This window comes from Phaenicophaeus curvirostris, chromosome 1 (assembly GCF_032191515.1).
Source record: "Phaenicophaeus curvirostris isolate KB17595 chromosome 1, BPBGC_Pcur_1.0, whole genome shotgun sequence".
Classification (NCBI taxonomy): Eukaryota; Metazoa; Chordata; class Aves; order Cuculiformes; family Cuculidae; genus Phaenicophaeus; species Phaenicophaeus curvirostris.
Window position 1 is genome coordinate 30,950,778 of NC_091392.1, and position 26,475 is coordinate 30,977,252.

A 26,475-nucleotide genomic window follows, 5' to 3' on the forward strand; every position below is an offset into this window, starting at 1 on the left:
CGCCAACATCCATAGCATTCTGCAGTAAAAAGCTTATTAAGATAAATATCTTATATTAATTCTAGCAGAAGTTCTTGGGAAATTCAGACCACGAACTTCATTTATATGCAGACTACCAAAAGCACGGAGGATATATGCTACCATGACAGACATCCTGACCACTGGGGTTTGCTTTTACAGTACATTATTAAGTATGAGGTGTCCCTTCTCCATTTTAGGCAATTATTAATCTAAAAACAGATGCAATTTTGTGGGTGCTAGACCTGAGCTGTAGAGAATTTTAAACTCCTTGACATATAACCTTGCTGATGGGTCTAAAGGGGAAAACAGTCTAAAAACTTCTAGTGGGTCCCACATCACATTTCCAGTCTTATCACCACCATATTAGAAATAACAACCTGCTGCTAGATCCCAGATGGAAGATGGATTTAAGATCGCCTTCCCAAATGTTCTGCTGTTTACTCAAGAGGAGCCTCTCCTTCTTCAAGAGTGAGGCACTGGCTAGTGCCAGGCTCTGTTGATTCAGTACGTAAACCCAAAGTTGCTCCACAAAACGTGGCCAACATGCATCCAAAGCTACAAACTAGGAAAAATGACAATATTCAGTATTACACAGTCTACCTACCCCCATTTTCATTAAGTCTATACATTCCTACAGCCAGTACAAAGCGATGGGATTACTTGACTCTTCCACTGGGCTCAAAAAATGTAACTTGTTAACTTTAATCCAAAACCTTCTGGTTTGAAAACCTATGCACCATTTTTGGTTCACTCCTAAGACACCAACACTCTTCCGTTACGCCAACACGCTTCTATTACGCTACATAGCTGTACTGTAATAAAAGATTCATTTGCTATTCAATGGGGCAAGGAAATCTGCAAACTTCCCCTTTGAGGAACAGCTATTTCCACAAAGCTTGTCAGCTGTCAGGCGAATTTCTGAAATCTTACTCTAGCTGAACAACCGAAGGTTAGCAAAACAGCTTCTAAGCTCAGCATCCCCATAGTACAACCTCTGCCAACGAAGGCAAGTAAAACCAAACTCAGTCCTAAAAACTCAATCCTACATACTTAAAATATAAGGACAGACAACCCGGTACATAGTAGATATCCTGATTTAATTTCCTTCAGAAACAGAGAAGAAGGGAAGTGATACAAAACCATTTCACCTCTGCATGAACCAGTAGAAGTGAAGTCAACCATCAGGTATGGGTTTCGTTATTGTTCATATAAAACTGGGGGCTGGGGAGAAGGGATGAAGGAATACTGAGATGCAGTTAAGAAATCACTGCTAGCAAAAAAAGCAACAGTGCTCGCTATTGCAGATTGATGGGGATGCTCAGGATGGCAGCTTGTGTCCCACATAATTTAAACTGAAATAAATCTTAAGTATAAAATCACTATGAGTATCACTGAGAAGCTCATACCCTTCCAAGATGATCTTAGCAGCAGATGAACTGTTTTACAATTTTCCTTCAGAAAGATGTAGATACCGGTTCTACAGGAATGTGCCACTCGCTGACGCCCAAGTTGGTGGATCACAAGAACTTGTGTCCGTCTGTCACTTTTCAAGAACTGACTCCCCCTCAATAACCCAGGGACAAAAGGAGTCACTAGATGAAACATCTTTGCCAGCAGTTCATTAGGCAGCCTGACCTCATCCGTACCACAGGAAGCAGATCTGAAACGTAGCTTAGGCAAAAAGAGAGGTTCGGCTCTGCCTCTCTGCAGGCACTGGAGAGGGATGTTCTCCGACCCTCTCACACAACACCCAGCACTCACCAGCACAGCAGGTAAATGAGTAATTGCTTCATATTGATTGTTCAAAAACCTCTCTCTGTAAGATCAAAGACTAACTTCTCTGACTTACTTTCTTCTCTCGAAAGACAAAGAAACAAAACAAAACTGGACTGGAAGGTATGCAGACTTGGTAAATTTTCTGAGGACTTTTGAACGCTGAAGATACACACTACTTCTACATGGCAAAAAGCAGTGTAGGGTATTGTTGGGATTTCAAATATAGCAAAGGTAGATAAATACACGAGCACTGCCTAATTACAGACGAAGACAAGGCATTAGAGACTACGCTGCTTTCCCATAGAGACTGAGCCTTCTTCATGGGTCCCATCCACTAGACTCATCCATTTCAGACAGCACATGCTCCAGCTCCAAAAAGAGAAAACCACAGACCCACGAGCCCATTTTCACAGTGATAAAGGGAAGACAAAGTATGGCCGGCAGAGAATAAAGGTAAAACACACCTCATCTCCAACTGTTAAATGAGACTTTGCAGTCAGGCTGCTCCTCCCCAGATAAGGCGAATGGAAATATTTAAAGCAAGGTTCGTAAATCTCAATGAACCGAGATTACTCAAAGGACAGCATTCACTTTAAAATAAAAACCCTACCATAGAGCTGATGTTAAGCCAGCTATAAAATGACTGACAGTGCACCATAAATCAATACGGCCATGTCACAAATATTGTGGTGTTGCTGAGAGTGAGGTTTCTGAAACAGCCCAGCTTAACAGCAGGCTATCTGCAGAACTATTTTAGCAACTGCTTGTTTAGAGTTCTCCTTCCTCTCAGGCTCAAGTGTAATTTGGTTTGCATTTTAAAAACTACAGGGTTCTTCCGACACCCCCCCCAACCGCACTCATCCTTCAAAGTGGTCTGTTTAAAATGATTACATCCTAAGGAGGATTCAAATGAATATAAACAACAGCTGAAGAAATAAATGCTTTCCAAGGGATGAGTAGAAAGGTGGTCTTTCTACTCCTGCCATGACATCTACAAAACACAGCAAGGATGTTTTGTTTTGCTTTCATGAAGTTTGTGGAACGCTTTGAGGTTTCATCTCTGTTCAAATACTACATCTCAAAAAAAAGCTTCATACCCTATACCAGGAGTTATCTCACTGGCAGCTTGACAACTATGAACAACATAATTGAATTGAACAGTTAAATGTGATTTAAAAAGAAAAGCAAATAATTTTTATAGTGATGTATTAAACCAGCCATACTATGACAGAATTCTTAGAAGCTAAGACACGTTACACTCCTAATTACAAACCTAATGGTACACAAAATATGAGAATACCAAACTTGGAGCAAAAGTATTGCTGAACCCCATGTGAAGGTTATCCCCATGCTAGGATTTCCAGCTCACTGATTACGTTCACCCCTGACCAGATAGGAGAGGTCATGATTTGTGAGCACAGTTAGACAAACATCTCCTTGCCCGTCCCCTGCTGTTTTACTCTGTCCTGCAGGGCAAATTGTTTAACAACTTTTTTGTTAGAAGGCTTGTTAACAAGGCTATAGGGGATACAAGATGCATATCACACGCATCCATTCACAATGAAGGCTCAACGAGTTAAGATTAGCGTGGCCAGCCCATTCACCTGCTTATTTAATCCCTGGTGCATAACTACATTAGAGGAGGAAGAGTGTAATACAGCAGCAATAAACCGCCATAAAATTAGTATGAATAATTTAAAGACTATTTCAAACGTGCATTATGTGAACGATCAGAAAATCCCATTCCCTATTTACAGTACAAGTTAACATATTCAGAGATAGCTCTGTGCTTAGGAAATCTGGATCCAGAGTTGATTTTTGTATCAGCACCAGCACACAGCGACTTCTTCAGCTGTTGGGTCTTTTGAGTAACGAACTATCCCGAGCACTGGGGGAAGGAATGAAGCCTGTGCATTTGTTTGACAGACCCTAAAAGTAAAAACTTCCTTCCCTTCCGTCAGCCAGCGAGCAAGGACTGACAGAGGAGTTAACCGCGTCCCTCCCTCCAGCATCCTAGCCCGAAGAGCACTTTTCCAACTGGAATAGCTATGATACTTTTCAGGGAATTTTCTTGTAACGAGCCCTAGCGCAAAGGCAGGCTACCTGCATCAACAAAAGGAGGAAGCACCGTGACAAAGCATCGCTCCGGCCCATCTGATCTGGATGCATCCCGCACTGATGAAGCACACGGTGCGGGGAGGCAGGACTCACCTCCAGCCGTGGAACCGGGATTCTCAGGGACGCTTCCCCCCCCCCCCCCTCTTTTTAGGAGCGTACGGATTTAGAAAAGAAGCAATCTCGCCTTTTACAGTCTCCCATTGATTTTTCTAATTCTATTTTAAACAGCAGTCAGACTCTACTCCAATGTACACACAGCCTCGGGTTTCACCCCGTCACCTGTTGGCTCCCGAACAACACCCTTCTTTGTTAGGGCTCACAGCCCTCGCTTGAGACCAGTTTCCAGAGAAAACACTCCAAGAAACTGTTCAATAAGTCACAAGACCGGAGTTGTAAAAGCAAATTCCGCGCATAGCCCGGTTCTCTGACAGCCCCGCCGAGCCACAGGCGCTCCGGGCGAGGAGCCGGGACGGAGCCTCCTCCCCTCTCCCAGGGACAGGTGGGGCTTCCCCGTCCCGCGCGGCTTCCAGGGGCGACGCGGTGGGTCCGAGGGCCCCCGGCTCCCCGCAGCCTCGCCACGGGGGGACGGCGAGGGAGGGCGATACCCGCAACGGCGAATTACCTCCTGGCAGCTCCGAGAGCGGCGGCGGAGCCGGGAGAGGAGCGGGAGACGCGACGCCCGCCGGACCCGGCCCCTCGGCTGCCTCCGGCCGGGGCGGCTCAGCCCGGCACCCCCGGCGGGGCTCGCAGCCCCGACCAGGACAGCGGCGACGGGCGCTCCTCCCGCCGCTTCCCCTCCTCGTCCCGCCTGCCGGGAGCCCAGCGGGAGAGACACCGGCCTCCCCGCCTCGCCCGGCCCTGCCCCGCGGCCGCAGCCGCCCCAGCGCCCCGCCCCGAGCCCGCAGCGCCTCCCACCCCGGGGATCCCGCGGCCCGGGAGCCGCTCCCACCGCACAGAGAGCTGCCTCCCTGCCGAGGGCCGCCCGGGGGGAGAGGGAGAGGGAGAAGAGGTGGAGAGAGAGAAGAGAGATGGAGAGAGAGGAGAGACAGAGAGAGAGGAGAGAGAGAGGCAGGAGAGGGAGGAGAGATGGAGAGAGAGAGGAGAGATGGAGAGAGAGAGGAGAGATGGAGAGAGAGAGGAGAGATGGAGAGAGAGAGGAGAGATGGAGAGGAGGGAGAGGGAGGAGAGATGGAGCAAAAGGAGAGAAAGAGAGGAGGAGGGAGGGAGGGGAGAGAGGGAGGGAGGGAAAAGAGAGAGAAAGGTCAAGGAGGGAGAGAAAGGGAGAGAGGGAGAGAAAGGAGGGAGAGAAAGGGAGAGGAGAGAAAGGGAGAGGAGAGAAAGGGAGAGGAGAGAAAGGGAGAGGAGAGAAAGGGAGAGGAGAGAAAGGGAGAGGAGAGAAAGGGAGAGGAGAGAAAGGGAGAGGAGAGAAAGGGAGAGGAGAGGGACAGAGGGAGAGGAAGGGAGAGGAGAGAGGGAAAGGGGGAAGAGACGGAGGGAAAGTGGGGAGGAAGAGAAATGAGGGGGAGAGGGAGGGAAAGGGAGAGAATAGAGAAAGGAGGGAGAGAAGAGAGGGAGGGAGACAAAAGAGGGAGGAGAGAAAAGAGGGAGAGAGGGAGAGAAGAGAGGGAGAGAAGAGAGGGAGAGAAGAGAGGGAGAGAAGAGAGGGAGAGAAGAGAGGGAGAGAAGAGAGGGAAAGAGGGAGAGAAGAGAGGGAGAGAAGAGAGGGAGAGAAGAGAGGGAGAGAAGAGAGGGAGAGAAGAGAGGGAGAGAAGAGAGGGAGAGAAGAGAGGGAGAGAAGAGAGGGAGAGAAGAGAGGGAGAGAAGAGAGGGAGAGAAGAGAGGGAGAGAAGAGAGGGAGAGAAGAGAGGGAGAGAAGAGAGGGAGAGAAAAGAGGGAGAGAAAAGAGGGAGAGAAAAGAGGGAGAGAGGGGGAGAGAGGGGGAGAGAGGGGGAGGAGAGAGGGAGGGAAAGGGAGAGGAGAGAGGGAGGGAAAGGGAGAGGAGAGAGGGAGGGAGAGGAGAGAGGGAGGGAGAGGAGAGAGGGAGGGAGAGGAGAGAGGGAGGGAAAGGGAGAGGAGAGAGGGAGGGAGAGGAGAGAGGGAGGGAGAGGAGAGAGGGAGGGAAAGGGGAGAGAGAGGGAGGGAAAGGGGAGAGAGACGGAGGGAAAGGGGAGAGAGACGGAGGGAAAGGGGAGAGAGACGGAGGGAAAGGGGAGAGAGACGGAGGGAAAGGGGAGAGAGACGGAGGGAAAGGGGAGAGAGATGGAGGGAAAGGGGGGAGGAAGAGAAAGGAGGGAGAGAGGGAGAGAAAGGAAGGAGAGAGGGAGGGAAAGGAAGGTGAGAGGGAGGGAAAGGAAGGAGAGAGGGAGGGAAAGGGAGAGAATAGAGAAAGGAGGGAGATGAAGGAGGGAGAGAAAGGAGGGAGGGAAAGAAAGGAGGGAGGGAAAGAAAGGAGGGAGGGAAAGAAAGGAGGGAGGGAAAGAAAGGAGGGAGGGAAAGAAAGGAGGGAGGGAAAGAAAGGAGGGAGGGAAAGAAAGGAGGGAGGGAAAGGGAGAGGGAGAGCGCCACTCCGGGTCACCGGCCCCGGGGCAGGCAGGGTCTCCAGCCGCACCGCCTGCCAACCCGGGAGACTCGAGCGTTTGCAGAAGCAATAAATTTCTGCGCTGGGGACACGGCAGACAATGCGGTTTGGCGACAAGGCTTTTGTTCGTGTTTAGGCTGGAAATAGATTTCCCACCCCACCCTCTGCCGTGCTCCGGGCTGACCCTGCCCGGCCGGCGCGTCCCGCCGCCCCGCAGCACGGGGGAACGCGGGGCTCGGGGAACGACGGGAAAACACGTGTTCTGGATCGCCGTCTGTAAATAAAAAATAACAAAAATCCACCCGAAGCTGCGGACCACAGCCAGCGGATGCCCGTCACCGCCTGCCCTGGCACATCTCGAGTGAGAAGGAGACGTCCGAGCCCCAGCTAATGCACAGAGAAGTACCAGCCGAGCGGCTGGGGCGCTCCCTGCAGCCCCCGGGCCTCCCCAGCCCTCGCCTTCACTCTCCCCGTCCCAGCGGGGGCAGAGGGAGCGCCGGGAGGCGGGTGCTTTGGCTTCAAAGGCTGGCGGGCAGCTTCCCCGCCGGCACCGTCAATGGAACCGCGAACACCGCGCTCAGATTTCCTCTTTCCTCTTCCCTCCCGCTCTTTGTCTCCCCCGGGAAGTCATTATCAAAGGGAATTTACTCGCGCTGCATCTCAGGGTCAAAGCGGCGGCCCCGGCCAGGGACAGAGCCCCCCCGGACCCCCCCACCCTGAGGGACGGGGCGCTTGGCAGGCACTTATCGCCTCCCCCAGGAGCTACATTTGCATGAATTCAAATTCCCTCTTCTAAATTTGAATGACTTTGCCCGCAGGGTGCGAAGGGGAGCCGGCCCTGCTGGGTAAAGGCGCTGCGGCGGACAGAGGCGCTCAGGGAAGCGTCCCTGTCCCTGTCCCCATCCCTGTCCTTGTCCCTGTCCTAGTCCCCATCCCCACCACGATGTGCCCTGGGATGTGCCCAGAGACCTTACAGCTGGACTTGCAATCGCAGGTGGGGGGGAAGAACTGGGTCCCGCACGGATGCAGCCCCGTGAGATCAAAGCTGCAGAGTCTGCGGCTCCTGCAGTGGAAAAAACAACTGCTGAAACTCCAGCAAATTAACCAGCTCCGATCCTTCCACACCCCATTTCACTTCCATAAGCAGTTTCGCTGGTTGTTCTGCCTTCGTTCGTAAACTGCGAAGTTGTTTTGAGATGAAAGTTGGGGTATCGCTTGGATGAACTAGAGCTTTTGTCAGAGCTTTTGTCAGTGCTGGTTTTACAAGATCCAGACTGTTTCTATTCTGTTTGTTGGACTGAGCAGACCCCATCTGGCGGCCAGCTGAACATCTGCCAACTCCATTCATCATTAATCAAAAATGGAAATGTCAGAAATAATGTTTAATCTTTCCCACTACACAACTGAATTAAATACCAACAATTTGCATATATTGTCTACTCCTTTTCCAGAGATGTCTGACCTTTTCTTAGTAGTTCCCCACAGCGAGGGCTCACCACGTCTGCACAGCACATTGCGGAAAGGAAAATTTCATTTGGGGACTTCTGCAACACAACCAACTCAAGGGCTGGAAATAAGTTTGCAAAGTTTCCCTACTAGCCTACTGAAGCCAAAGAAGAGGCATTCGCTTACTTTACTGGATGGTCAAACTGTCCCCGGTCTCGTTAACGCTTTCTCTGACACTGAAGTGTTTGACGGCGAACACAGATCGTTTCCTGCACTGCTCTTTTTTCCTGGACTTTTCTGGCTTGAGCACAGAAACTACTATATTGTTCTGGGCAACGCACTTAAAGATTATCAGGCCAAGAACAACCATTGCGATATAGTCTGAACTCATGCGGTCATAAGATTTTCCTAAAATTACTGTCTGCATGAACAAAACATTTGATTTTAATTTAAAAGTACCAGCAATGAAAAACCCACTACAACTCTTGTTAAATCCACTACAGCCCTTGGTAAATTTTTTTTTAAAATCTCAGATTGCTGTGTTTCAGTGCTCAAATGCTGGATAGTATGATACCCTTGAATGCTAGGCTAAAGACCCAGCTAACTTCCCCTAGGCATTTGCAAGCTGTGAAACTCATTCCTTCACTATGTCTTTTGATACAGGCTGCTTCCACAAGAACAAAAGCATTGCTATATTTTTTTGTGTATTTTACACAATATATAACGACAGCATACATACTTGTTAATCTGAAGCATAAACTATGCTACAGAAGTTTGCCTTAAAAAAAAACAAACCCCAACAAAGCTAAAAAAAGGACAGGCACAAACCAACTTGCCCTTTCAGGCATGTTATAGATTCTTGACTACGCCTGGGTAGAGCTTATCATTCAAAGAGCGAGATGCTTCAAGGGACTTGTAATGGATATGGAACCTTTTGCCCTAAGGTATTAGCACAAATTTAGTCTAGGTAACAACTTTCTTGTACTACTTACCAGGCCAGGGGTGTCCTCTGGCCTGTAAGAAATTCACTGTGGTTTCCCAGTTCACAATTATCCACATCAGGGAACATCCCCGGAGATAAGACAGGTAATTGCTACCTTTGTTGGCAGTCACAGAAGAGAGACCAAAGAGCAGAGAATGAATTAACCTCTGGTGCTTTAGAGGCGGCTTTGCCGAGCAGGACAGTGGCATAACACCTACCTCTCAAGCCTGGTTAGTCCTGTGGATAAACAGAGGAGTTAACCCTCTACATCATCACCCTTTAATGATCACCACCTCCACTCAAGAGTTTTAATTAACCACCATCTCACCTGTTCATTTAAAATAAAAAGTTGCGAGTCAGCTATGAAAGGTGAAAGTATGCAGTGAAGTGAATGGAAGCTAGAACAGAAAAAAAAATCTCTGAGTAATAACTCTTCCAGAGAAGTCAGTGAGAAAACTATTCAAAGTAAATCAGGTTTCGTGTTTTGAAACAAAACAAACCAAGAAAGGTTTTGCATGCTGCTGACAGTACAGGAGTGGTCCAAGGAGCAGGAATAACAACCGCTCTCCAAGGGTTTATGCACAAATCAAAGCCTGCTTAACACAGGCGGGTACGCCCCTCAGGAATTTTAGGGACTGGGACTATCCTGTACGTTCCTGCCTGCAGGCTACAGTACAGGGAGCTCTAAGATATGTTTACAGCACCAAGGTGCTTTCCACCTTCAGTGGTCCCACGTCTATTCCCTGAGGGAGCAAAAAGGCCAGAGAGGGATGTGGTCTGAGCTGACCGACTGAACAACCCAACCCATTGAAAAAATGCAGGTTTAGTTCTCTGGACCTGCTGGTGTCAGCACAAGGGGAAACAGGACCAATTCCTATGAGGCTGGAATGTCGTAGAGCTGCAGGCTCAGTCGCCAGCTTTGCTCCCTCTCTCTTCTGGGAAAATAGGGCGTTGTGGGCCTTACATACAAAAACCGATGCATAAACAGCCTCATCTCCAAGACCACTTTACATTATGCGCAGTTACAACAATGTCTTGTCAAACCTAGCCCCAGGCCTCCTCTCACAAGTTAAGAACATCAATGTGGAAGTACAGCTTCATAGATGGGAACAATGCACAATTTTACCAATACATATGATCACTAGGAGACGCCTGATGCACTGGATGCCCTTGAAGCAAAACTGAAGCCTTGAAGTACCCTAATGGGCCCCCACAGCAAGGCTACCCCTCTTTGTGTCACTCCACACCTACAGTCCTAGGTAAAACCTCCTTATGCTTCTCCTGTTCAACACTGCTTCCTCTTGCCCACGAAAATGGGAGAGTTTAGCACCAACAGCGGATCACAATGTCCTGCTGGGAGTACAAGCTACAAGAAGCATATGGAGCTGTTACTGACATATCAGGGCCTCTCGATCGTACCGCTTACTGGTGTCTTCCTGTCTTTTCTTTTCTTAAGCTGCAAAGGGCACAGATGTAGCCTCTCCTGAGTCCTGATACCTCCATAGTCTGAATCTTTGCTAATTTCTAAATAAAATTTAAACATACAGAGAAAATCAGCTCTGTAGGAGACAGGCAATTAAACAGCAACAAAGAAGGGGAGATATGCAAGAGATTAAAAGAAGTGTGCATAGGGAATGTAACAAGTACAAAAATGAGGAAAAGGCAACAGTGCCCCCACCATCTTTAGAAAATAAGTGAAAACATCCAATGGAAATATTAACATTATACAATAAATCAGGAGACAATCAAGTGGCACTAGACATATAGATAAATAAGTAAATAGAAGAAATGCTCATTTCTATTTTCACCCACCAAACACTGGCATGGGGAGCTGCTGAGACTTCCAGCAACCAGACACCAAGGAGGAAACAGCATCTGAACAGGTTGCTACAGACAGCTGCATCAGGTACTGCTGGCCCGAGCACTGGCTGGCATCAGCCATTCTGTGTTGGGAATGCAGGTCTGAGAGAGGTTTATTTTATTTCCTTTTCTTAGTGCTCTCAGAGTTGAAGACCAACACACCTTTGAAAACTACAATCCTACTCTGCTTCAGCAGCAAAGAATTAGTTTCATTAAAATGCCCTTCCTTGTGGGTTCGGGCTAGGACTTGCTCCTGAACCAACAGGTCTGTTGCCGTATCTGGAAAGCCTTAACCCCACAGGCTTTTCTGAAGACAATAATCTTGATTTTATCATAATTGGCTCCGTGCAGCCCGCAGTCACACAGGGCAGGGGTAGCCCCCCGGGTGCCCACAATACTGCCGCAACCACCGGCTGATGGGTGCGAGCGGGGCTCTCCTACCCACATCAACACCCTTTTAATTAGCACCCCGTTTTCCAGGATGCACAAGGCACAACAAAGTGTGTTGCAACAACGTGTGCCTGCAATGCTTTGCTGGTAGCAGAGGCTGACGCAGAGTAGAATCGCTGCCTGGGTTTTTAATAACACCCCAGCACAAACACCATTATGCAACAGGGAAGGTGATGCAGACGTAGTTTGCTTATTGAGGGACTTTTCAGCCAAATATTGTGCCAAACCCTATGTGGATAATGCATGACGTCACTCTTACCTGTATCAAGCTTCATTCTCAGGCCATGCCTTTGAAGAACTCCTCACAATTTATCTAAATTAGTTTGAAAATTAAATTAAAACAGGAAATGGTGCAAACTCTGTGGCTCTTCTACTGTGACCAACTCACATACACACAAAGGGAGACTCACCCCAGGAGTGGGACAAACATGTAAAGAAACAAATACCTAAATTAATATTTAGACAAATATTTGAACAAATAATTAAAAATAAATTTCAAATCCTTTGTGAGTACAGTTTTGTTGCACCAGTAATGCTCAGGATACACTCAGTTTGCTCCGTTGCTGATGATGCTTTTTAGCAGCCTGAACTTTGGACAAAAACAGGTGACTGAGTTTAAATGAAGGCAAAGTTTGACATGGAGGATTACTACTACTGCTGCAGCATTATACCTGGAGAAAACAAAATGAGCTCTAAGCCGAGAATGTACTTGCAAAGGTTTGTAGCAAACTCCTTCTCCTCAAAATCAGCAGGAGGAGGGAAATCTAGCAGTCGCTGAAACAGGTTACCAGCAGAGTGCTACGTTGTTGTTTTCCATAAGCCATACCCACAGTGCATTATAAATACAGGGGAGAACAATGTTAAGATTAACTGTCAGTTTATTTTACCAAATTAATCTCAAGAGGCCAGCCTCAAGGCAGACAGTGATGCAAGGAGGATGTAAAAAATGCCAGAGATGCATTACAATTTTATTAGCTTTCTTTAGTACAGCAATTGCAAGACAAAAAGACTAACCACACTGATGAGCTGTCAAGACTGAAGGCCACAAAACCCTACCAGAAGACATCACCAAAAAAAAAAAAAGATAACTGTTTAAGTTTTTTGCTTAGGAAGATCAATGGCTAAATAACAATCCCAGCCAGGTAATCCTGGGAACAGTCCTCTTGCTTCTTGCTCAGCAAACAAAAAACTCTGTCTCAAAACTAGGCAGGCTTCTACCCCAACAGTGGTTAATTAGGCTTCCACATCTGTCCAGCTCATGCCCTCTGCCACTACTGTTACTGTAGCTTTCTTTATTTTCACAAGGTTTCTTTTTCTTCATGCTTAAGAAGGCTTTTCATGGGCTAGGCAGCCTCCAAATAGCACATTGACTCCAGATACTAAGGCACAATTCTACAATGAGTTTCTGTGCTTTAAGTTATTGCTGCCTTAAAACAGAAATGATACTCCAGGGGAGGGGGAAGAAGGAAAAAGGAGACAAATAAGAGAAAATCCTCCATCTAACTGAATTTCCTTCTATGAGAGACATGAAAGTTTCCCCCTCAATCCCATATCTTTATTGAATGTGTTACAAATCTTCATAAGCTGGCATCTTGCTAAAAATAATTCACACTGTCTTGTTTCTCAGTGGAAGTGCTGTAATGTAACTCAATACCCCAAAACGGGCACCAAATCAGCTCTCATTCATGTACCTGGCCAAGTTAAAATCACTGTTAAGTGGTTTTTGCCCATAGTACAAGCTTCAGTTTACTAACATCAATCTTAACTGTGTATGACCAAGTAAGATGAGGGGTAAATGTGCAGGGTTTTATGCTTGCTGTCTTTTTTCCTAGGAGGGCTGTGATTCAGCACATTTTCTGGGAAACTCAAACAGGCTTTCTGCTTAACAGAGTGAGGAATGCCGATCTGGGAGGTTACATCCTCGTTTCCCACCCAACAGCTCCCAGAACTGGCTTACAGCAGGATGAGTTGACTGCAATTGTCAGCATTAGGGAGGGCGCAGGAGGAAAGCCCAGAGGGACAGTCCCACTCCTGGTCAGTAGCTACCTATTATTACTACACAGACACATCAAAACCACATCAAAAGGCAACCAGGGAAGATGGCTTCACCAGCTTTTCTCTCAGTTGCCTGCCAAATGCCCTTGGGATAATGGACACACAGGTACGAACTGAGGAGAAAGATTAGTCAAGAAGTGCTAGATCAGTAATAACAGACTTAACAGAGTCACAGCCCAAAGGCATTTGAAAAAGTCAAATTTCTCCTCCAAGTATTCCTTTCGCCACAGTTAGATGCTTAGGATCAGGTGGCTGGAGACATAAAAGTGCTCCTTCTCCTCATCTCCACTGCACTTGAAATTCAAGGCCAAGTGGACAAGCAGTGTTTGTTCAAGGTACAAGTTATGTCTGGTTTTCAGCAGGATAATAGTGAGGAACTCAGTTAAACAAATATTCAAACAGAAATCAGGTTAATTATGCTCCTTATCTAGCAGTCATTATCCTTTCCACACCAACCGGCAAGATATTGAATTGCAACTACATAAAGGAAAAATCAGTTTAAGTCCCCTAAATATCAAGCTTCGCCTCATCACCCACATGACATTACTACAGACAAGTTTGGAGACTCCAATACATACGTATTTCCTTAGCTGTATTTATAGAAATTTTTGCAGACTCTTAAGAACATGCATTTTAAGAGTAGAAGATTTTAATTATTCATAATAATGAAAATTCTTATGTATGAAGCACACAATACAAATGAAGACTGTTTTAAGAACACTCAACTGGTATCCTTGACACGAGTGACCTTTGTACAAGCATCCGTTTATCCCTAAGTCCTTACCGTACTGTCAGCTGCTAAAACACCAACTGCTTGACAATACTTGACACCTGATACTTAACTGGCAGCCTCTAAGCTTTAAGCTACACCCACCTGGACTTGCCACCATATCCCAGCTTTTCTTACCAGCTTGCTTAGAAGGACAGATTCCTTCAGATGTATGGCCTTGAAGTAATAATGCCTAGCTCTAAAAAGGTACCAGAATTTATTGGAACTGACCAACTGCTAACACAATCCGTGGCCATAGACAAAGCATGCTTCTAGAGCAGACAATACTTCCCCTCCTTTGTTTTTTAAAACTGTATTTACATTCAGCCACTATGAACTGAAGCATTTCAGCATTGCTACGAGTTCCAACATAAGAGGTTGAGGGAATTTACTCAAGTGTCAGGCCACTTTCACAAAAATAGTTCAAGATTAATTTCTGCAATTCCGCAGTTTCTAAGGAAAAATGGAATAATTTTCAGGATGAGATAGCGGAAAAAAATGCAGCCTATCTAGCACATAGTGCTTCAGTATCTTTCAAACAGGTTTTGAAAGCAAATATTTGAGATAGCAATGGGAACTCAGAGCAAAACCATACATTTTGATGAATCAGTTTTTGTTAAGTAAAATCTGTGAATATCAGAGCAGCTTGATATGACTTCAGATATGTCTGACAGGTGATTTGTCAAGACATGGCATTTTTACAGCCCTGAGGAATGGCAATTGTCACATACAGAGTCTATAAAAAGTCCTGAGAATAATCATGTATGTTTAGTGTTAGTTTAAGTTTTTGACAGTTTAGTACCATTAAACTTGCATATTTTCCTGACTTGCCTTCTTGTCTACAATTATTGCTATAATAAGATTAACTCTCAGACAATTAGTAAGCAGAGGAAAGATGAGAATAATTGTTTCACAACAGCCGTATGCATATGATTCTCCAGCATGATGTAATCTTTTTGATTTTTGTGTTACACACACATCCCTCCCTCCTCAGTCATCATCTACTTTCTCTTCAGTGGTGCTCCTTCTTAATTCTCCTTCTCTGATATGCAGAAGTAATGAGTCATTGATAATTACATTGTTTTTGTAACTGTAATCTATTGACAGCTGGCCTGGAGTTTACTTCCAACAAGAACTTTCAGTCTTCTGAAGATACTCCAAACCTTGCATCACACAAGTTTTAAAGCAAGAAACACTTTTTCAAACAAAAAGGAGGGTGAGGATTTGGGCAAGAATCAGTTCCTAGGTGTGGACGATTGGCATTCATCAGCCAATCCCACACACAAACCTCCAGACTGGTGAGAGCTCCATTCACAGAAAGAAAACCTTAAACCTAAAACCTTAAACCTAAAACGGGTACATTAAAATAAAAAGAAAAAAAGGACAAAAGTTTTAAAGACAATCTAGTTAAATTATCTACGGTTTCATAAAGACTATGGCATTTACAGAATGGAAAATCCTGACCTGGCTTTGAGCACTGCCACTGCTTTCTCAACCACCTTGGTGCCATTATGCAGTTGGATTAGAAAGTTTTTCCTCAATCAATTCTTGGCTTGCTGATCAGATAACATCTAAAGTTTTGCAAGAATTAGTTACCATGCAAAGGTCCAGACAGGTGTCCGCTCAGTGGGAGCAAAATTAGCTCTTGCAGAATTTTATGTAGCAAGTTTGCACCACATTAAACTACAGAAAATTACAAACGCCCATACCAATCCATACTGGCTCTTCGTCATGACCACAGAGCCTCAAGTGTTAATCAGCTTCCTCTTGTAAATGAGATTAAGGCTGGATTTGCTTCTTCACTACACATCACACTGGGAAGACTACTGGTGGAGACATCTGCATAGCCAAAACCAGCTTGTAGTGTAGGATCAGAAGCATGTGCTTGGCAGTCTCTAAAATACCCAAGAAGATGATGACTTGTTAAAATTGTACCTAGATCTACTCCTGCTTCACACCATTAGCCTATGTCACCATAATTGATTGATTCTTCAAGACATGAATGATCAGTTGATGTCAGCTGTGCCACTGGGATGACACCCCTGCAAGAGGGACAACAGACCTCACAAATGAGGAAGAACGCTGGGGAGAAATGGAAGAGTGGGGCGAGTACTCTACAGCCTGGATGCTAAAATAAGATCTTTGTATTTAATTATGATCTTATTACTCAGCTGTCACAACTGCAATGGACAGGGTGCCTCCTCTTGATTTCTCTGGTCTACACGTGGCAATGGAGCTGAAGTAAAAGGTTGAAAAGCTGCATCAATACGCTGCTCCTCCCAGCAGTGGATTTTCAATAGAGGTCCATTACCATACAGTGAAAATGACTGAGGCAAGTTTAGGAGATGTAATTATCTGCAGCTTTTCTCCATTAAGCCTTGTAACTCTCTCAATGAGAACTGAACACCATACATACTTCAACTTCTGTGTGAAGTTAATAACTTCACAAGAGACCAACAGCGGAACAAGCCATTCATATTTTGTACTATCAACAAATAAATGCTGGAGAGCAAGTTTTTGGATCCAGCTATTACCTCTAATTACATCTATCTCTACGAATAAATGAAAACTAGTTTGCATTTTTTTCCCTGATCATTAGCCTCATTTACATAAGTGTTACGAGGCCAGTTCTTTATCCATTAGCGTGAATTAAGTGATACCCTGCTGGGTGCAGGACTGTTCAGACATGCTGACTGCAGAGCAGCTGCTCTCCTCCTTTGGTATTGAATGTCGATTAGCATCATAGCACATGACACACTGCAGGGCATATTGTGTGTCACACTATGGCATACAACATTTAATGAGAACCCAAAGCAAATCCCATCGTTGAGAAAGCCAATCTCTACTCTGAAGAGCAAGGCAGTAATTAAGCACATGGTCTGTCTTGGGAAAGACTGAATCCCTCAAACACTGGGCATTCGCTTTTTGGGATAACGCTGACAACGTGAGGCAGAGCTGCATGTTTTCTTAGTTATTCTAACCAGCAGTGAGTACACCCACTGCCAAATAATCAAATCTAGTCACATTTTCCAGCAAGATGTTTACAGCACCCTTTCAATTCTGATCTATGAGACAGAATGAAGCTTCATTAGACCTATACAGAACACTGAAAAGAGGACAGAGCAGCTATGAAAACAGAGCGCACAATACAAACTCAACTCCTTGAAAATGGATCAAGGTTTGCTATCACTTTCCTGTGACTACTAACAGATTTCCAGCAGAACCTTTACATTCTTTACCAGCTTTCCTCATCCAGGAGATGGGTTCACATCACCTTGTCTTGCAAAGATTCGTTACTTATTTTAACGCTACTTTGACAACACTGTGAAATAGTGCACCATTGTATTATCAACACTGCATTACTTTGACACTATCAAATGGAGGCAAAGAAAAGATTTTTACAACAGTGGAGAAATTAATGTCACGCCACTCAACTTTATGGAGAAACTCTGGTTATTTTTCAAGAAAACATGTTTCATGGTAAGGGGTAACAATGCAAGAATGCTGAAAGCACTGCTCCCTCACCTCATCTGCAAAGCATCATGCACAAAATACTGACAACAATTAACTTTGTTCTGAATGACTGGAACTTGATTAGTAAAGGTTTCAGCATGTGCATCCCTTCTGTAGAAAACCAACGCAGCAACAGAACCCACTTTTCCAGCTAAATAACATGTTTTGCTCTGCATGGTGCTCTCTTGCTCTTAGGCACTGATGTAAGCAAAACAAGAGAATCCATCACGGGATAGTGGGCCAAATTTGGTCACTGGAGTTGATCTCATTACTGTCATAGTGGTATAGCTGTTTCAAAGAGCAGAGCTAGAACCCTCCTGTGAGAGATGTTAGAAGAAATTAGGCATCATTAATCAGAAGAATGACAAAGAAACACAGAACAATTCACATACTTTTCTGTGCCATTCACCATACAGTCACTTTGTAGGAGAACATCATAGTATTAACACAAGGGGTCAAAAAATTTTACATCTACAGCTCAGTCCATGGAAACAGCTATACAAGGGACAAATCACCTCCCTAGTTCAAAAGATAAAAGAAAAAAAAAATCACAAAAGATCTCCAGGCTGCATGCTCTCTTCTTTTTCTCTTCCCACAACTCTAAGGCACAATGACATTTTTCAGATTTGGTGGTGAGAAGCCACTTCCGAGGCTGGGCTTTGTATCAAAAGGGGTCTTGTCTTTTAAACTGAGAGCAGACCTAGGCTACGCCAGAATTAGGTTCCTGATTTTGATTTTATCAGCGTCTGTCCCCATGACCTCAGTGAGACTCTCTACTAGAATGCTTGAGTAAGGAGTTAAGACTACAGTACTATAAGGCAGCAGCGTCCAACTTGTTTTCTGGACAGACCACTGACCTCAATTCAGTCTCAGAAAGTACAACTCATCATAGCACCTCCTCACCCTGGCTCTTCGTTTTTCAGCCTAGATTAGCTTCTCACGTACTGCACATGCAGAATAATATAAGTGCATAGTTATCTTGCAGGTGCAGGATGGTGTTCTGGGCATTTCTGACCTGCTGTCACCTTGGAGAGAGGCAGTCATCAGAAAGGAAGCCCCCAGGAGGGGACTAGATGGATTGCTGTAGTGTGTAGGTCACACTGAGCACGGCAGCCCCTAGCCCGAGGGGCACAGGAGAGCACCCATGTTGGAGCATGGCTTGGGACGACGAGCAAGACATGAGCCGTGAACCTCAATGCAGCTGGAGTCTGTACAGTGCCAGCCAGCAACTACAGCCAAAGCTCCAGTGTCTGTGCACTAGTAAATAAAACAGGGCCACAGCACATGCTCAAACACTAGCTTGCAGTCACTTACACCATTTCACTGGTGATATGCTCCACGGTGTGTTTTTGAGTAACTGGACACAGTGCGTGGGATATAGGAAAGGCCAAGGTCTGTTCCTACCAGATGTGCCAGAAAAAGAGTTGGGTTTGGATTTCTCCACCTTCCCTCCACAGTCCTTGAGCTCTAGCTCGAAAAGGCTTTGAACCACTCAGGCCACGCCAACCCACCAAAGAACAACACCTCTAGGAGGAGGGGATGTGTGTGGTGGGGTGCAAAGCACAGTGCAAGTACAGGCAAGGGCTAGACAACATGGATTTGGGCAGCCAAGGCCAGGTGACCGGTTACTGATAAATGAAACACTGCTCAGGCAGATGTAGTCTTGGGCTTTCAAGAAGTCTTCCACTTTCCACTAACTTTAATAAACATGTTCAAAATGTGGAATAGAAGAATAACTGCTGCCTACTCTCAGTTTTTAGGCATACATAAGTTTTGTTATAAAGCAAAATTCTGGAACTATGATTTACTCCAAACCGAGCACTGGAAATATTAACAAAATTCAATGCAAAACATCTATATAATACTTTTTAAAACTCTTCCATCATTTGGAGACTTTTAGATAAAATCCAATTTTTAATAAAAATAGCTTTACCTGTACACATTTGAGAAGCAAAGGCAGAAAGACAATCGTTACAAGACTAAAAAAAACAAAATTAGAGAGATTTGAAACTACTTTTTGGAGTTCAGATGATTTTTCAAATGCATCTCACACTTACAGATGGACTTTAGTTTAGAAAATGCAAAGAAGCAAAAAGACTTTCAATGTCATTTACAGAGCCATTAATTTCAGAGGATACTGCTGTTTTCAATCATGTTTAACGCTGTTAATTTTTTCTCATTATCAGCAAAACAAAACAAGTACATGCTGAGGATTAGGAAACAGCTTTGTTTATCTTCAAAATCATGTGCTTACCAGAACTAAAGCATGTATTTGCCATATGTCAGCCCTTGCCCCCTCCCCTTTACATTAAAAATTCATTAATATACCACAGTGGTGCTATATTGTTAGTAGGGAATAAAGCACATTTTAAAGAGCAATTAAATGGGATAAAGCTACTTGGAGAGTAAGGTTTTCCAGTGCAGCAGTGTCTTAGGGAGACCAAAGGGGAAACCTGACACGAAGGAATGTCAGTCTGAACTTGATGAATTTGTACTCAGAGCAATGTGTTCTGACTCTCCTTCTGTCCCTCCCTGCAATAGTAAAAGCTTCCCATGTTGCTTCGTAATACACTTCCTTACAGTTCCCTTTTGTTCTATAGGTCATCCATGATATGGATCTGTTTGGATCAATATATTTAATAGAGATGTATCTTCTGTTATTGTCTTGAACTTCTAAACTCAAACCATCTGTATTTGATGTGTAGCCTGCCAGAGATGGCTGCTTCGCCAAACAGATTGCACGGGCTGAATCTGCAAAGTCCCAGACCAGAACATGCGAAGCTGACTCAGATACTCTCATGAACGACAGCAACCTTTCCACAGGACCCACGGTGGTTTCCTGCCGTGGTCAAACTAGAGATGTAGTACAGTACAAGCACACAAGAAGGCTCAAAACAAGAAGGCTCAAAACCAGGTCAAGTCTGAATTTTAGTTTTCTTCTCTTTGATTTTTTAGTACTGGGGTTTGAGACAAGAAGTCTAAGGACTCTGCTTTACGGCTTAGAAAGGAAAGCCTTGAAAAGTTTGATCCCTGCTTTAAATGAAAGCAGATATTCACTAACACAGAAGAAACCTAGTGATTAACAGCGCTTTGCCTGCAAATGTTATGTTGTTGAGACTATGAAGTTTAATGCAGAAGAGAGCATTTAGGTCCATAGTGAAATGAAAAATAAATATAATTCCTGATTTCTTTTTTAAAAAGGTAACAGTGATAAAAGCCCTTCATATCTGCCCTATAAAGATGCAAAAACTATCCTCACAACTCCTCTGGCTTCCCTTGGGCGTTAGGATGCTCAGCAAGTTTGGCTCTTAAATCAACATATGTTTGTTATTTAAGTTATATTGTCATGGCTTCCCTTCTGTTCTCCTGAGAGCACATGGCAAGGCTATTCCGCCCAAGCCTAGAAGCAGTGTATTTAAGGTGTGAATATTACATTACCCATACACCTATCAGAACTAGAAAGAAAACACTTCTGCTGCACAGAAAGACAACTCTAAACACGCTACAATAAAAAGCAAGACCTGATAAAAATTCCATTACTTGCTTATCTAGAGGGATTCTTCCCAGTTCAAAGGGTCAATTTCCCAGCAGGGCACCAGCGCTTATCAGCTAGCTCTGCTGAGCCTTTCAATTGCAAGGAGAAGTGTTGCCTCCAATCGGCATGACAATGGCACTATTAAACAGGCACTTCAAAGATATAGATGTTGTAAACGCTTTGATTTTGCCAAGTTCTCTATGCCATCACTATCCAACAGACTTCTTGCAGAGGTCAGAGTCTTCACTAGGCAGATGTAAAGCAGGTAATAAAATAAGTTGTGTGAAATGCAGCAAATTGATCACGTGCCTCTACTCCCAAAGCGGGTCTCCACATCTTCCTAGGTGCAGAGAAGCCCATACGCGACCAAGAGAGAAAGGGGGCCACTGTAGTATACTGTAGTGTAAAGTAACCTGCTGTAGCCGGGAGCCAGGGCTAGTAGGACTTGCTTATATCCCACAAACCCACATCCCTCCTTCCCACAGGAAAAAAACACGCAAACAGCAGTATTACTGAGGAGAACTTGCAGGAGTGGACATGAGGAAGAGCAGATCTATTGATCAGCCACTTGTCTGACACACTGGCCTGGATTCATTTTACGCTGGCTGTGTAAGCAGGAAAGCCGGTACTCCCTCACATGATAAAAGAGACACGGGGTTTGTTATCTTGCTCTGTGGGATGAAGGTGAGGAGAATGGGCACAGTCAGCATGGACTGACTGGTCATTCTCCAGTTGCCACAGGATCCTATGATATAGATGATATATATTAAGGAGCACACACAGTGATCCAACATTTGCCAGTTTGCATCAGTGCTGGATGCATGTACCTTTATCTAGATGTTAGATGACTAGCCTTAGACCTCTCCCACCATTTGATCTGTGACCTTTCCTTGCACATAAACCATATGGTTTAAGTAAAACCCTCCTGCCCTGAGAGCAAGAAGTTTGCACATTGTTCATCTTTTAAAATTTCTTTTCACTTAGCTATCTCCCCACTTTCTTTGGAGCAGTGTCCCAGACACTCAGCCTTGGTTTTTTTTCCAGGCCAGCCATCTGCTTGGATGGAGCAACATCCTTTGGAAAGAGCTCTGCAATCTCTTTTGAATGTCTGCAGGGCAGTTCCCTTTACCTGTTACCTGTAACCCTTGGGATACCAGTAAAAAGATGGGCCAGAAAAGATTGCAACAGCAAGAAGCTTCATTTTCATATGAATGAAGACAGGACAGGAAGCTTTTCAACCCAAACCATTTCCTGCCTGAATAACAGACCAGTTTACACAGAGGAGTAAACATGTGACCCACAGAAAACTAAGGCCATCTACTAAAACATGTCCATTGAAAGCACAAACAGGCTATGATTAAATTAGAAATCAGTTTAACTCAGATAGGAGTTAGATTCAATCTTCACTGGGGTTAGATTCAATCTTCACTGAAGGAATTACCCTTTTTCTGGTCCGTCTGGTTACCTTCAGAAGGGAAAAGGAAAATTTCACTTGGACTTCACTTGCTCAGTTTACACAGATACAGTTAAGAAGGTCAGGAGATGCAAACAAAAGCTACTATTTTATCGCACCCCAGCAAGTTTCACCATGCCAGCAGAGCCCCACTAGTATACTAGCCACAAGTCCCACCAGCAAAGCTGTAAATGCAGTTTACGCCAACACACGACACCTTACAGAGGCTGCAGTTCCCTTGGCTTAGCAAGCGACTCCTCATTGTGTGCCCATAACACAAGACGTTGTAATTTTAATAAAATTGAGCAGGAAAAAAAACCAACCTTAATGCTGCTGTTGACAGGCTGATGTGGATATAACAGAAGTTACAAACAGTTTTGTCTTAGGGCTTTATTCCATCTCAGCTAACGTGTATTTACACACTCTCTCCTTCCATGCCCCCGGCAGCAAAGAGGTACAGCTTGTGGCTGTGACCTGCACACAGGTAGTCTCTCTTCCTCTCTTTTGTCCTCTCCCTCCCACCTCCCTTCTATTGCATTGTCTTTCAATTAGTCACAAGAGTACAGCAAAACACAGTTATCTGATCTCTCAGATTATATTTTATCTATAAACATTAGTAGCTGCCTTCTCTCTAGAAGGAGGAACCTTTCCACAAGGAATATGATTTTCAGAGAAGAATAAAGACAACAAAATTGGAGAAACTAAGTAGGATATTATTTAAATACTTATGCTAGCAACCCCTAACAAAACCACTGGTCTTATTTCCATCAAACATACTCAGAAAGGACTCTCTCAGCTTAAAGGCAAGCAGTTGTGCTAAGTCTATCAGGCTGTACAGGTATCCTTACACAGCCAGCACATACACCAGCAGTCCCTTCTCTCGAGCTGCCCTGTTTCTTTACTCCTCAGCATCTGAGTGCCAGAGGCAAACTGTACAGGTAAGTCTTTGCACCTCTGTAAACACTGCTGTTTAGGTATACACACTTTGAAACAGAAAGCATTTCAATCCCAAGCCACATACCTTGGCCCCATCAGCTCCTCAGCCACCCAGCAAAGCACTCTGCCAGGGGAAGCTCTAAATCTGTGCCCAAGGAGTGCGTTATTACTCAGCAGTAGCCAAGGACTATCCAGCCATTTCCCTTCATCAGCAATTTGATGCAACATATCAGTTTATTCCTTTAGAAGAAATTCTAAGCTACTGTTACTGAAAAAATTATCCATGATCTTCAGAGATGTAACCATGTTTAGTAGACTTTACAGAAGAAAAAAACCTACTGTTAAGACTTCAAGATAGTAACAACTACAAGCACTCTAGAGCCATGAGTCACCACCTATATTGTAGGTCTACTAAAACAAGTAATTTGCAGGGCATTTAATCATCAAGCCATTGTGCACTGGTTTGTAAAGTTTTATAGTACAAAAATACAGGACAGCAGACTATGATGCATATGTAAATTTTAACTAACAGAGAACAGTTAACTTAATGCCACTCTTCCAAAGCATACATAAGCAGGGATCTGACTGACAAGACAGCTGTATTATGAAAGCTTAGTTACAATCTGATCTTTTAATATCTAGATGGCTGTCCTTGACAACACCAATTTAGCTGCGGTGTAACCTGTCATTTTGTAACTTTCCTTGAGAAAAAAAGAAACAAAACACTGAAATAAAATTTTGCAATGTTCAGCTTATCCTGAAGCATCTCTTTATTGGACCAAGATACAGAACTAAGTGTTTATCAAAACCAGCACATGCCTAACATATTGTTACACATACGCAAGCCAGGATAGCCCTGGGAACCAAACAAAGCAAGATTTGATATGTAAAGGTTAATTAGAAACTGATGGGTTATGTTTTCTAAAATAGTTACTACTGATCTGATCTTTTCATTAATGTAATTATCTTAATTTACTCCATCATCACCCATTTGGGGTTTCTCATGTTGCTCGTCACCTTTTAAGCACACTTCTGTAAGAAAAATCTTGCTGGAAAGTTCATTTAATGTTGCTAGGAAGAAGAAAGTTTCACATCTTCCTTTGCAGTTTAAGGTTCACAGTTGCCCACTTGTTTCCTGGGAGACTGCTTCAAAGTGGAAGACCGGGGTAGTCCATCCAAAAGTCTGGAGGGTTCAAAACTTAGATATGACTCCATATGGCGTCAGTGAAGATAAGGCAGCATTGGCAACATACCTTTGCCATATGGTTGCTGGGCTCCTTGCCCATCATAGCTCAAGAATCAGTACTCAAAATGGTAAGATACAGAGAATTACAGCTGTCTCAGACCAGACCCCTGAGCACATGCATGAGCAATAATGTACGTGCCTACACCAAGCAACAGATCAGAAGCAGAGATTCACGAGCTAGTGGAGACTCAGGCTCATAAATCCACATGATGCAGTGCAGCTGGATATTCAGTTTGGGCCAGCAACAATATAGCTGCATTTACATAGCTCTTGTGCTGCTGAACTTGGATGTCTCTATCACATTCCCCCACAGCTTCTGCTTCCAAGGAAGTGCAGCCAATCTGGAAAAGCTAGGAACACACATCTGGGGTCTAGAAATGCTCCAAGTCAAAGCTGACAGGATGAATCACAGCCTTCCTGCCAGCTAAAAGATGGAAGATATTTAAGAACCAACCTCCTTCCCCACCCCCATCCTAAGAAGCAGCTGCGATACCCAGGAGCAGAGGTGGGGATTCAGGTGAACAGGAGAGCTAGTGCAGGCAGCCTGGATCTGGAAACAGATGCTCACAGAAGAAAAAAAGAAAATGCTGTAAGCACAAAACTTAAGTGTAAATTTCAAATAGGAATTCAGTCTTTAACAAAAATCAGAATCAACCCAGAATGCACTGATGCTTTCAGTAAACCTTTGAATATTGATAAGACTATGACAGCTTTACATGTAAATAACACTGATCTACCAGATAGCCTAAAAATGATACCGAAGCTTTATTTTAATGATGTCCAGTGGGATAAATAAGCAGCACACTCAGCACTGGCAGTATTGGGAAAAAAGCCAACACCAACAGAGCAGATTGAACCAGGACTCAGAAATTGGGAGGAAAGCTTCTCAGGGAGGCCTGTAGCCCTAGGCCAAAACACAAGGCACTGCTGTGTAGAGCAGGGAAGGGAACGGAAAGGCAACAGAAGACAACTTCCATTAAGCTACATAAATCACTGGAACTACTTACAGGGAGTGAAGAATACTGGGAACAGGAGTCTGGTCACACACTGGTTGCTGTTTGAGACTGTTTTCCCTTCCCTCTTCTTTCATATTAAGAGTTAATATTGAAGTGATACAACCACATTTTATTTGTTTTGCCCACATGAAGTGTTCTCCTGTTTTACACAGAAGACAGGAAGCAGAAAAACACCACTATGCTGTCTTTCCACTTCTGCTCCCCACACCCTGCTGTGCTGGGTCCAGAAGACCCTGGTCCCCCAGGCTCCAGCAGTGCTGAGAGATCCCGGGGAGGGGGACAGGCACAACAGGAGGCAGGTCAGTGACAGCATCCACACTTCCTGAGACTGCCCTTGCAGTGGGAAACACCATTGGGGCACAAACGCCTTCCCACAGAAGGCAGAGCTTTCAGAAAAACAAGCCAGAAAGCCATTGTATGCCATGGTTAGAAAGGATGGGCTGCTCCATGGAGAATATTCTCGGCTTTACCTGCAGCCTAGCATCTCCTGCTCATTCATCTGCCCAGGAATTAGGGATGCCCAGCACCACCAGAGGGTTTTGCAGATTTCTTTCTGCTTAAGACCTAATGGGGCTTCAGCTCTCTACTATTTTGTGATGGCAACAATATCCCTGGCAGCTTGCCTGGCAAAAGGAGGAGCTGCCCCACCATCAGGCTTACGACTCAAAAGTGACACATACAGGCCTTATGATTTCTCTCCCAAGACCATCTCAGTTTTTAC

At 44.6% G+C, this 26,475-nt stretch overlaps 1 protein-coding gene across 1 annotated transcript in view; it reads right to left on the reverse strand.

Moving 5' to 3' along the window:
* The window catches only part of PRICKLE1 (prickle planar cell polarity protein 1), a 66,384-nt gene that overhangs the window by 10,557 nt on the left and 29,352 nt on the right, over positions 1 to 26,475 (reverse strand). The gene's annotated exons all lie outside the window — the stretch shown is intronic.